We start from the raw sequence: 12,794 nt of genomic DNA, 5'->3' as shown, positions 1-12,794 counted from the left end.
ACAAATTATAATGGAATAAGGAGCGTGTTATTGTGGCGTCTGTAATGGATAAACAGGAAGAAGGAATTGAATTCATGTCATGGTCTGAAATAAATGATTTGTCACCCATTGATTTGAAACCAAAGAATACAACGATGGTTATGCCAATGCGTAATTTAGATATATCAGAGGGTATAGGCATTAGAACATTCCTGGTTGTTACTGAGTTATATAACAACATCATTAAAGCAAAAATATAACGACTGGGGAAAAGCTGGGAAAGAAGCTTTTTGGTATCTATTATGCCGTTCGAAATTTACACATGATTTCGATTGAATCCAAATAGCTGAAACAAAATACAAGGAAATATGTCTTAGGTAATAATGTACTAAAATGAAGCATAAACAAGATCTGTGGCTAGAAGATATGCAACAACAAGCATCACAACGAATCCCAAATGAAAATAATGGACAACAAAATCTACCATTAGAAGAAAAGTGACTGGGATTATCACATCAAATTATAAAAGAAATCCACGGTTAAAAGAGAAGCAACAATAAAAATCACATCAAGTCCCAGAAGAAAATAAATCCTTTAAAATGGTTGATTAATAGGAAGGATGAATTTGATAAACACCAGGATTTCTTAATTCAATTGAAATTGCTTATTTGACACCTCATGACTTAAAACTAAAGAAAAACGCAATAATTATTAATTAGAGAATCAAATAATTCCCTCGTCTTAAATTTCTTTCATTTCAAGCTTCTTTTCCTCGATATAAATTCTCTGAACTGACGAAATTCACCCTTTGAAGAATCAGATGGATCGTTTAAGGCTCCTCCAGGGAAGAAACTGTCACTGACTTGCAAAGCAAGATACATGGATGAGGATACCAGCTGCAGTGAAAGTTAAAAAGTAAATTAAGCAGTCAGAAAAAAAGAAAAGACAAACCTTCCGTTCACCTTATGGCCTCAGCAAGGACAAAAATACAACCACAATAACAAAAATGTAATTTGAAAAGCACGTGGATACAAGATAGTCTTAGCATTGAAAGTGACCAAGATCTCAATCATCATTAATGAATCAACAGACAGACTAACAACGAAATTTCGAAATTTTCAGTGCCAGTTGATTCTGATGCAACAGTAAAGGGTTGAACAACTTAATTGTACATTAATTCAGTGAAATCAGAAAAAAATGCCACTGACAAACATTGTTGCCTTTGTTCCGGACAATGAAAGCATCATACTAGGATCCAAAAATGACTTGGCAAAGTCTTTGAAGGATTGTTTTCTATGGCTTGCCACTGTCAGTTGAATCTGAAATTCGTTTACCCTTTGGTCAGCTGCTGCGTGTAATGTCTTATACCCGCGTGTTTTGCTGTTCAGTAATGGCATTTTTAGTTTTATTATGTTTTGCCAAGAATGGAAAATGATATTTAGACAGTGCCAAGCATTTCTTCATATAGCTAAGCGCTGTTTAATTTACCCGAGCAAAGCAAGATGGCTGACGATGGGGAGTGTGGCTTAATATCTTCTAGACCAATATGGACACTTAGCTTTTATTTGCAATCTTATCTTGCAGATTGTATACTATCCACTAATGCCATATGCAACGCACTAATAAGCGATGATTTTAAATTACACTATGTGTTCCTTGGTTAAATTCTAACGGTGATGAACCGACTTAATGTAGACTTTTAGAGTGAAGAGGTGCAAGTTCATTTACTTCTTAATAAGGTGGAAAGCTGCTAAAAGGAAATAATGTAAAATTTCATCAAAGCAGATGTTTTGGCTCGCACTAGCCCATTTGCTATAGACGCTACAAAGCTTGGTAATCTGCAAAACTTCAAAGACATGTATTTGGAGCAAAATTTGAAGCGCATACCAGTAAGATGGGAAAAAATCTAAGGTGGGAATAAGAGGAAGGTATTCCTCTGTTTCAAAGGATTCTATAAGAGTGCTTAGACTACATGTGTAGACAGCAACTATAAAAGAACCTGAAAGAATTCAGTTTTATTATGAGCACAAGAATTTTAAACACACTTAAAATAATCTAGTTTTTGTTGTTTAAGTTTCAATGTTTAATTTTAGGGTTTAAATATTTTAGCGAGAAAAAAGAAAAAAAAGTCCTCTGTGTCTAAAATTTTTCTAAGACAATATACAGTACGTATGTAGGTAAGAACTAGAGACGAACATGGAAGAATATCACGATAAAAAAAATATAAATATATTTATTTTGCGTCAGAAGATATTAAAGAAAATGTGTAGTACTTGTGTAGACATGAACTTCAAAGGAACAGGAAACAATTTAGTTTTATTTTCAGTTTTAAGTAAGTAGTACGCAAGTAAGCAAATTTCTGTTAATACGAATAGTCACAACACAATTTCACACAATTTCACAACAAAATTTCAACTCCTAGAAAAATTTCAAATTTCAAATAAATAAAACAAAAACTACACATTTTAGTTTTTATCATTTAGATTGGTCTTAGATCTTTAAAGTTTAAATCTTTAAAGAGAAAGCAAGAAAAATTTTATTCTCTGTCAGAAACATTTTAACATAATTTTAACAATACATTTAAAGCAATTTAATAATTGAGTTTTATTATTTAGATTTCATTATTAGTTTTTTGAAGTAACAAGGACAGTGAAACAAGGCCAGTAACAAGGTCTGTGATCCTCGTCTGGATCAGCTCAAATTTTTCAATCCGACAATTTCGTTTCTGGTACGATTTCCTCTATTGCTTTGATACACAGTAGATTTTCCATAACTTTAAATTTTGAATAAGATTTGCTCAAAACCGAGTGGAAAATGCTTCCGCATGTTTATGATGAAACCAAAAAAAAACACCAAGCTAGAACTTTCGTGATTTTGGTTCTTTTTAGGGGTTTGTAAGGACTTCAGTGGAAGTTCTTTGTTCTTGACTCTCCCCAGGCTCATGGAAGTCTTAATGTTTTTGTCTCACTCCATTGTACAATCAGAGACATGTTCTTCTCTGCTGAAGCTGAATAAGAGCCTTCTGCTAAGCAGGTCAAAGCCCAACGCCATTTATTCTCTCATGAATGGGCATAGGTTTGTCCCGGATGCATTCTGGGGCATATCTAATGCACCTGTGTCAAAGGCGAAAAAATGGAAGAAAATGGAAGTTCAAGAAGATTAATAATCAAAACTCATAGAACCCAAGCATATGTTTTTATAATTAAGCAAAGTCATTATGTTTCGTTTTCAGTTCAAAATCGTATTTTGCTATTTTTCCTCTAAGTTCAAAAGTTAGTAAGAGTTTTTTCTTTAAATTCAAGAAGAAACTGAAATATCTTGTTTTACTTTTAAGTTGTTAAATTCATGAAGAAGTAGGAAAGGAAATACATAAATATAAGTCACGCCCATGAACGCCCATGTGTTCTTCCGTGAAAAAGAAATTACATCTGGGTTATGATCAATGAATTTTCCTTTAGTTCGTCATTCATTAATTTCGTTTTTTAATACAAAAAGACAAGGAAAATTTAAAGAGATTTTATGTAGAAAGTCATAATTGTATAATATTTTTTATTTTGAGGTCGCTCTGTTTTAAAGCCGGAATAGATTTTCTGGCCAAAAACAAATAATGAAATGTAGGAATGATTTTCGCTTTTTGGAATGAATTTGTTTATTTTGGGTCTGCGAAGGATATACAGGAAAGGGGAATAGAATTAATAGCAGAAAAAAATCATGCGAGTCATGTAACATTTATATCCATTCCAAGAACAAAAATTACATAATTTTTGTCTAGGGGTGAATATTGGTAATCATTTTTAATATCTATGACGCATGCAAAATTACAAACGATGACAGATGACTCCAAACAGCTAAAGAAAAAGGTAGGATACAAGAAATCGTAAAAATCAAATTGATTTGTAAAGAAAAATGTTGCACAGCGAAGTCAGCGGTTAGAAAACAAAGCAAAATTACATTTGAATAACGAAACGTGTTAATTTATTATGTATGAGTCTGTGAAGGACGAACAGGATGGAGGAATTAAATTGTAGTATATATTACACGCGCAAAGATTACACAAGATGACAAATAATTCTGAACGGCTAATGAAAATGGCATGGAACAAGAAAAAGCAAAAATCATTTTTAATTCCAAACAAAAATGTGACTTAAAACAAAAGAATAACATGATAATAATGCTAATGCGTAATTTAGATGTTTCACAAATTATAATGGAATAAGGAGCGTGTTATTGTTGCGTCTGTAATGGATAAACAGGAAGAAGGAATTGAATTCATGTCATGGTCTGAAATTACTGATTTGCCACCCATTGATTTGAAATCAAAGAATACAGCGATGATTTAGATATATCAGAGGGTATAAGCATTAGAACATTCCCTGTTGTTACAGGATTATATAACAACGCCATTAAAGCAAAAATATAACGAGTGGGGGAAAGCTGGGAAAGAAGTTTTTTGGTATCTATTGTGTCGTACGAACTATATAGATGATTTCGAATGAATCCAAATAGCTAAAACAAAATGCATGGAAATATATTGTAGGTAATAATGTACTAAAATGAAGCAAAAGCAAGATCTGCGGCTAGAAGACATGCAACAACAAGAATCACAACGAATCCCAAATGAAAACAATGGACAACAAAATCTATGATTGAAAGAAAAGTGACTGGGATTATCACATCAAATTGTAAATGAAATCCACGGTTAAAAAAGCAACAATGAAAATCACATCAAGTCCCAGAAGAGAGTAAATCCTGTCAAATGATTTATTAACAGGAAGGAGGAATTGCATTAACACCACAGTCTCTCAATTCAAAGGTAATTGTTTATTTGACATCTCATGACTTAAAACTAAAGAAAAACGCGATAATTATGAATGACAGAATCAAATAATTCCCTCGTCTTTAATTTCTCTGATTGCAAGCTTCTTTTCCTCGATATAAATTCTCTGAATTGACGAAATTCATCCTTTGAAGACGCTTTTAAAGAGTCAGATGGATCGTTAAAGGCTCCTCCAGGGAAGAAACTGCCACTGAGCTGCAAAGCAAGACACATGGATGAGGACATCAGTTGCAGTGAAAGTTAAAAAGTAAATTAAGCAGTCAGAAAAAAAGAAAAAGACAAACCTTTCGTTCACCTTATGGCCTCAGCAAGGACAAAAATACGACCGCAATAATAAAAATTTAATTTAAAAAGCACGTGAATGCGAGATAATCAAAGCATTGAAAGTCACCAAGATCTCAATTATCATTAATGAATCCAAAGACAGACTAACAATGAAATTTCTTGTAATAATTGTTCGCAATTACTGTCTGGAAGAGCACAAACCAGTCGAGCAGTTAATTCAATGCCAGTTGTTTCTGATGCAACAGTAAAGGGTTGAAGAACTTAATTGTAGATTAATTAAGTAAAATAAGAAAAAAATACCACTTACAAACATCGCTGCCTTTGTTTCGGACAATGCAAGCATCATGCTAGGATCCAAAAATGACTTGGCAAAGTGTTTGAAGGATAATTTTCCATGGCTTGTAACTGTCAGTTGAATCTGAAATTTGTTTACCCTTTGCTCAGCTGCTACGTGTCATGTCTTAGACCCGTGTGTTTTGCAGTTCAGTCATGACATTTTTTTGTTTATTGTGTTTAGCCCAAAATAGAAAATGAAATTTAGACAGTGCCAAGCGTTTCTTGATATAGCTGAGCGCTGTCTAATTTACCCTAGCAAAGCGAGATGACTGACGATGGGGAGTGTGGCTTAATGTCTTCTACAGCAATATGGACACTTAGCTTTTATTTTCAATCTTATCTTGCAGATAGTATATCATCTACTAATACCATACACAAACCCCTAATAAGCGATGATTTTAAATTACCTTATGACTGTGTTCCTTGGTTAAATTCTAACGGTGGTGGAACAACTTAATAAAAATAGTAATAATAATAATAAATTTATTATAAGTAAAAAAAAAATGTAGAATTTCATAGTGAACAGGTGCAAGTTCATTTACTTCTTAATAAGGTGGAAAGCTGCTTGAAGGAGATAATGTTAAATTTCATCAAAATTTCACCAGTAAGATAGGAAAAAATCTTGAACACCAAATATTGAACAATGTGCTGTTCAAACTTGTCTTTTTCTATTAAAAGCTGTGTTTGAAAATTAAATCATGAATCAATGCCTGTGATCCTCCTCTGGATCAGCTCAAATGTTTCAATCCGACAATTTCGTTTTTGGTACGATTTCCTCTATTGCTTTGATGCACCGTAAATTTTCTGCAACTTTAAATTTTGAATAAGATTTGCTCATAACCGAGTGGAAAATGCTTCCGCATGTTGATGATAAAACCATAAAAAACACCAAGCTAGAAATTTTGTGATTTTGATTCTTTTTAGGGGTTTGTAAGGACGGCAGTGGAAATTCTTTGTCCTTGACTCTCCCCAGGCTCATGGAAGTCCTAATGTCTTTGTCTCACCCCATTGTCTCATCAGAGATATCTTCTTCTCTGCTGAAGCTCATTAAGAGCCCTGTGCGAAGCAGGTCAAACCCCAGTGCCATTTATTCTCTCATGCATGTGCATAGGTTTCTCCCGGATGCATTCTGGGGCATACCTAATGCACATGTGTCAAAGGCGAAAACATGGAAGAAAATGGACGTTCAAGAAGATTAATAATCAAAATTGATAGAACTCAAGCATATCTTTTTATAATTAAACGAAGGCATTATGTTTTGTATTCAGTTCAAAATTGTATTTTGCTATTTATCCTCTAAGTTCAAAAGTTAGTACGATTTTTTTTTTTTTGAATTCAAGAAGAAGCTGAAATATCTTGTTTTAGTTTTAAGTTGTTAAATTCATGAAGAAGTAGGAAAGGAAATACATAAAGATAAATCACGCCCATGAACGCCCATATGTTCTTCCGTGAAAAAGAAATTACATCTGGGTTATGATCAATAAATTTTCCTTTAGTTTGTCATTCATTGATTCCGTTTTTTTTAATACAAGAAAGATGTAAAGAGATTTTGTGTAGAAAGAGATAATTGTAAAATATTTTTTTTTATTTTGAGGTCCCTCTGTTTTAAAGCCGGAATATATTTTCTGGCCAAAAAGGAATGTTAAAATGTAGGAATGATAACTCTGCCAAGTTTTCACCTGAATGTTTACCAAATCCTCTTATTTGGGATTTGTGTTCCATTTCACTCTTAAGCTTAAATTCAGCTAGTGGATAGTTATTGGTAAGAAAACAAAAAGCTTACACTTGTCACCTAATACTCTGTAGTAACCGGAAATACATGCTAAAAATTTGGACTGTAATTGATGCCAAAGTCATAAATTTTGTGAATTCTATCCAGTGCTTTGGTACAAAGCACTTTGGTACAAAGTGCTTTGGTACAAAATATTTGGTACAAAATATTTGGTACAAAATTTGGTACAGAGTGCTTTGGTACAAAATAGCCTTAAATCCACTGTAAGCAAGTACATTTTGTAAAAACTAATTTCCTATTTGTCTTTGAAGTCTAAAAACCTGTAATATCTGGACATTGAACACGTTAAGTGGAAACTGTAATCAGTTCTGTGAACCGGATCCGAAAGAATGTGGCGTTTAAAATTTTTTGGTTTGAAAAATGCTTCTCTTTGTACTGAAGACTAATAGAGACTGATAGTGATAGCACGTATAAATTCACCTAAATATGTGAATACCGGTAGTAAGCATAAAATCACCTAAAAATAGTTATAAATATGCATCGATATAATACAAAAATGCTTAGGTATGGAAAATAGTTGAAAGATTTGAATTTATTTTACATACTAAAATGTTTCACAACCATTTTGCCTTTGTTGATTTATTCTAAGAGAAAATGGTGATTTTTTATTTCGTTAATGGCAACACTAGCTACAACATCACAAGGAGTCAGAAAATTTGAATTATTTAAACGTGACAGCGGGAATCCTACTCAAAGAAACCAACTCTTGATGGCGAGTTCTTCATTAACAGATCTGTTGGTTGTGCCAAAGCTATTACCCCTACAAATTTATCCGACTAAGAACGATTAATCTGTAAGTAATTGAGCCAAGGACGTATCCAGGATTTGTTTTCAGAGGGGGTTTTACTCAAAGATTTTTTTTCGGGGGGGGGGGGGTTACATGGAAGAAACTCAAAAAACGCATACAAAATTTGTTCATATCCATTTATGTTCCGTTTTTACAAGTCAAAAAAACATTTCGGGAGGGGTTCAAACCCCCCCTCTGGGTATAGGCTAGCCTTGGCCTAGGCCAATCCTCATTGTAGCTTTGTGTAAACCTAGGTCTATGCTTAGGATCTGGACTAGAAATTGGACTAGGTGCCTAGTTTCTTATAAAATTTCCTTGGTAAATTTTTGGCAGTTCATACAGCAGACTTACAAATAAAGTGAACATACTACTTGATGCCTTTTTTAATGTTGTTTATGAATAGGCTATCATAGTCATTTTTGTCAGAAATGAATTTTAACCCCACCCCTATATATATATACCAATTCAGGGTGTATATTTGCCCATTAGGGGGGGGGAGGTAAAGTTTAAACTTACCTCTCATTTGTATCAGAAATAAACTTTACCCCCACCCCCCTAATGTGTAAATATATACCCTGAATTAGTATATATAGGGGTGGGGGTAAAATCATTTCCTACAAAAATGGGTAAATTTTTTTCAGTTCATATTATTGATTCACAAATAAAGTAAACATACCACTCAATGCCTTTTTTATGCTCTTTTCAAATATAATAAAAACAGTTTTGTTGGAAATGAATTTACCCCCACTCCTAGCCTATATATACCAATTCAGGGTATATATTTGCACATCAGGGGGGTGGGGGCAAAGTTCAAACTTACTTCACATTTATATCAGAAATAAAATTTACCCCCCCCCCCTAATGTGCAAATATATACCCTGAATTGGTTTATATAGGCTTGGGGGTAAAATTATTTTCCAACAAAAATGATTATTATATTTGGAAAGAGCATAAAAAAGCATTGAGTATTATGTTTACTTTATTTGTAAGTCAATAATATGAACTGCAAAAAAATCACCCAAAAATAATTGTTATATTTGGAAAGAGCATAAAATAAGGCATCGAATAGTATGTTTACTTTGTTTGTAAGTCAATAATACCAACTGCCAAAAATTTACCATTTCCTTTGTACTAACCTAAGGTCCTCTTCTAGATTCAATGCTGTAATAATTTGTTTATGATCTTGGTGCAAGATTGCTTTTCTGAACTAGTCAATTTAATAGCTGGTAAAGGTCTAGAATAGTGGGTCTTCAGAAGGAGACATCCTCAAACAAAAAGAGACAATTTTTTAGATTGCTAATTTTATGCTCATTTTTATAGATTAGTATATGTTTTTGGCAATTCATCCACAGCCCCCCTTCTTTAATGGTCTCACATAGCCCTAGGCTATACAAAAAAACACAACAAAAAATGATAGGCTAAGGTTAGTAAAAGTATTGTTAGTAAAAACAATATCAAATTTGCATCATGTAATGCTGCATGGATTTCCAGCTTTCTCCATTCAAGAATAGTACCCTTACTTTACTGGTACTTGCAGCAGGACCAAGTGTTTCTGCCTCACCCAGCATCTAAACAGAGCTTCTGAATGATGGTCTCCCATGATGAGCAATCTTGTGCCAGTTCTTCATTAAACCTCAGCCAGCATTTGTCCCATCAGTGGCCAAATTTGCAAAAACCTCCAGCTGGCTCCAGATCTTGTTTAACCATTATCCATCAATTGTGAAACTGTCCTCCTTGCCTTCTGCACCATGTTGGTAGGGGTTCAGCAAGCAGTATTTGTTTATTGAGGTGATTGTCAGGGCAATATAAAGCATGTCCAAGCTAGTGGAGCCAGCAGAGCTTGATGATGCCTGAGATTTTGTCAATGTTGTAACAATGATGGTGGATTTCATCATTAATGATCTGGTCTGAAAACCAGGTGTGCAAGATTGAACGCAAGCAGCAATGGTCAATGACTTCCAGAGTACACCCATGAGCTGCTTTGGTGGGTCAGGATTTGATACCATAGAGAAGAACTGCCCTCACTGTCAAATTATAAATGCTTATCTTTGTTCTTAAGCTAATCTCCCAACAAGTCCAAAGATGCATGCAGAGTTGAGCAATTAAGCTGTACATATTCTTCTGTTGACATCTTGATTGCATCCTCCTCTTGAATCTGTCTCAGGTCCCAGATAAACAAAGCTGTGAACACCTCATTCTACATCAGACAGTGAAGATTCTTTGCCATAGACTTTGACTTGGAATGCACATTCTTGGTAATAAGCTTCCAGGATCTCAATGAATTACTGTGGCATGCCATCTTCATGGAGAATCTTCTGCAATGTTTTCTGTTCAACTGAGTTGAAGACAGCAACATAATTTATGAATATGTTAATGAGTGGAAGGTTGTACCTTCCACATTGTTGCATGATCAAATAGAGCACAAAAGTCTGATCTTAGCATCTTCTGCCAGGCCAGAACCCAGACTGGTTTTCCTGAGGTTGCCTATCTCTTGCTGTTTTGAATCTCCAAAGTAGAATGATGGAAAATAATTCGGCTGCAATGTAAATGAGAGATGTAATAATAACAATAATTTAATTTCAACCCTTCATGCAAATACAGTGTAAAAGCTTGAAGGAATTATAAAAACAAATGAAAAAAGAACAAAAAAAATCACACAACACTACAAAACAAAATTAAACTGCAATAACTATGGAAGAGAGAAAATCACAATTTTACTGCACAAGACTAGCCAATGCAAACTCATGGACTATTCTGTTTTGACTTTTGAAATGGGTAGACAACTCGTCCATTTTCTTACTTATCTTAAAAATATGGTATCTTTGCAAAACATAAGAGTTTCTGAACCATATGGGAATTCCCAATAAATATTGGCAATACTGAAAAAAATTTGGTCACATTTGGCTTTACTAAAGCAATTCCATACAAGGGTTTAAAAAAAGACATCTGGCACAAAAATGGCATTACAGAGACAACCAAGTGTAATTTTTTCAAATTGACCCTTAATTTGTGCTAACATACCATAAGTTTTCTGCAGTTTTCCTTTAAGTGCTGCTATAATTAGATTTTCATTAGCTTTGATAGAATTCCCATATTGGAGTCTGAGATACTCAAATGTATCCTTTTGGACAACTGTCTTCCTGCAAACATCAACAACACAATTTGGCAGTGTTTGATCATTCAAAACAATGAATTCAGTCTTAGATGGCTTTATTGTTAGCCCAATATCTCCAAGTGCAGACAACATGGCATTAATAGCTTTCTGTAGAGATTCTAAATTATCACTTATCAAAAGTTGATCATCTGCATAAGATAGATGACTAGCATCAATTCCATCTTCTATCAAAAATTCTCTTATCAATTTTGTCACAGAACATAATACATTGTTAAAAATCACAGGGTAGATTATCCTGTCTTTTATTTCCTCCATCCCGTAAAGTCAGATATCATTTCCTGGTTGATCTTATGTGGAATGACCCAAACAAAATACTTTTAGGTAACTTCAAAAACCAAACCAAAAGAGCTGAGAGAGAGGGAACTGGTTACAAGGTCGGTTTTCACTTGGCCCTTGGCAAATCCTTGCCTGAGCACTAATTGAAAAGCTAATTTTCCAATAAAACCCAGAACTGCTTTTTAACAGCCCATGATATTGGTGAAAAACCTATTGCTGAAAGTTTCTTTCAATTTGGAAAAGTTCTGTGGTTACCCAAATGGGTAATATCAGTTAGAAAGTGTGAACAAAGTGGAAAGCAAATTTTGAGTTCCTAGTCATTATTAGTTCAAACTTATTCTTAGACCTTGGGTTAAGTTGAGTCAAACAGGGCTTGATTTGAAAAGGGGCTGAGTTACATGAGGGTGAAGTTAAACAAGGGTTGAGTTAAATGGGGTTCAGTTGAACAAGAGTTCATTTTAGCAAGGGTTCAATTAAATGGGGCTGAGTTGCACAGTGGTTCAGTTCCACTTGGGTTTAGTTGAGCCTTGTTTAATACCTCTACATATCTTTATAGGTCCAGAAAGCTGTCCTGCAGACCAAATTCTTACTTGAGATTTTTGATACCATTGCCACAGACATTTACAGACAAAAGGATCAACTCCTGCCCTTAGTAGTGACAGGACTGCTTGCAAATGTAGGACAGAATCAATTGCCTTAAATTTGTCTATTGCACAGACAAATAATGAAGTTTTCCTTTCTTAAACTTTTCAATAATTGAAATAAAAGTTGCATATGCATTCTGAACACTAAGACTGGACCAGAAACTGAACTGTTTGTCACTCACATCCACTTGTGCTGCCACTACAGGGCACAGTATCTTCTCCAGTAACTTTGCTAGAACTGAATAAATAGTGATGGGCCTGTGCAGAGAACAATCTTTATGGTCTTTCCCCTTCTTATGTATACTATTGCTTGGAAACAATAAGGCTATATGACTAAACAGTCTAGGGGTACCATGCCTCAGATGTTTTGGCTAAATACCATCTGCCCCCAGCGATTTTCCTAGAGGAAGACAATGAACAAAAGATTCAACACACAATGGGGTAATAGTAAGTCAGTTACTGTATTGGTTTAGTTAGTCAAAATGCTGCATCAGAATGTCCTGGAAATTACTTTCTAATGATGGAAGATCAGCCACAAAAATTTAAGAAAATTGTTCAAACCATTTATTTATTCCAATGCTATTGGGCTGCAACAAAGAAGAACAGATAAGTTTAGACAGAGCTTGCCATAGCTGATGAGGATTTCTTTTATTTCCCATGATAGCTCCTTAACCTGATTTCTT

The 12,794-nt window shown here is 34.3% G+C and overlaps 1 protein-coding gene across 2 annotated transcripts in view; it reads left to right on the top strand.

Moving 5' to 3' along the window:
* The first annotated feature begins 7,907 nt into the window (after positions 1 to 7,907).
* Positions 7,908 to 12,794, top strand: part of LOC148951920 (uncharacterized) — a 120,174-nt gene continuing 115,287 nt past the window's right edge. For both annotated transcript variants that reach the window (XM_089089396.1, XM_089089395.1), the window contains exon 1: positions 7,908 to 8,022. The gene's annotated coding sequence lies outside the window, so the exon portion shown is untranslated. The remainder of the gene's footprint in view (positions 8,023 to 12,794) is intronic.

Source organism: Artemia sp. Qi Xiang Cuo, chromosome 5 (genome assembly GCF_049724085.1).
Source record: "Artemia sp. Qi Xiang Cuo chromosome 5, ASM4972408v1, whole genome shotgun sequence".
In the NCBI taxonomy this organism is placed as follows: Eukaryota; Metazoa; Arthropoda; class Branchiopoda; order Anostraca; family Artemiidae; genus Artemia; species Artemia sp. Qi Xiang Cuo.
Note: the sequence above shows the minus strand (reverse complement) of the source record. Positions and strands in the feature narration are given on the sequence as shown.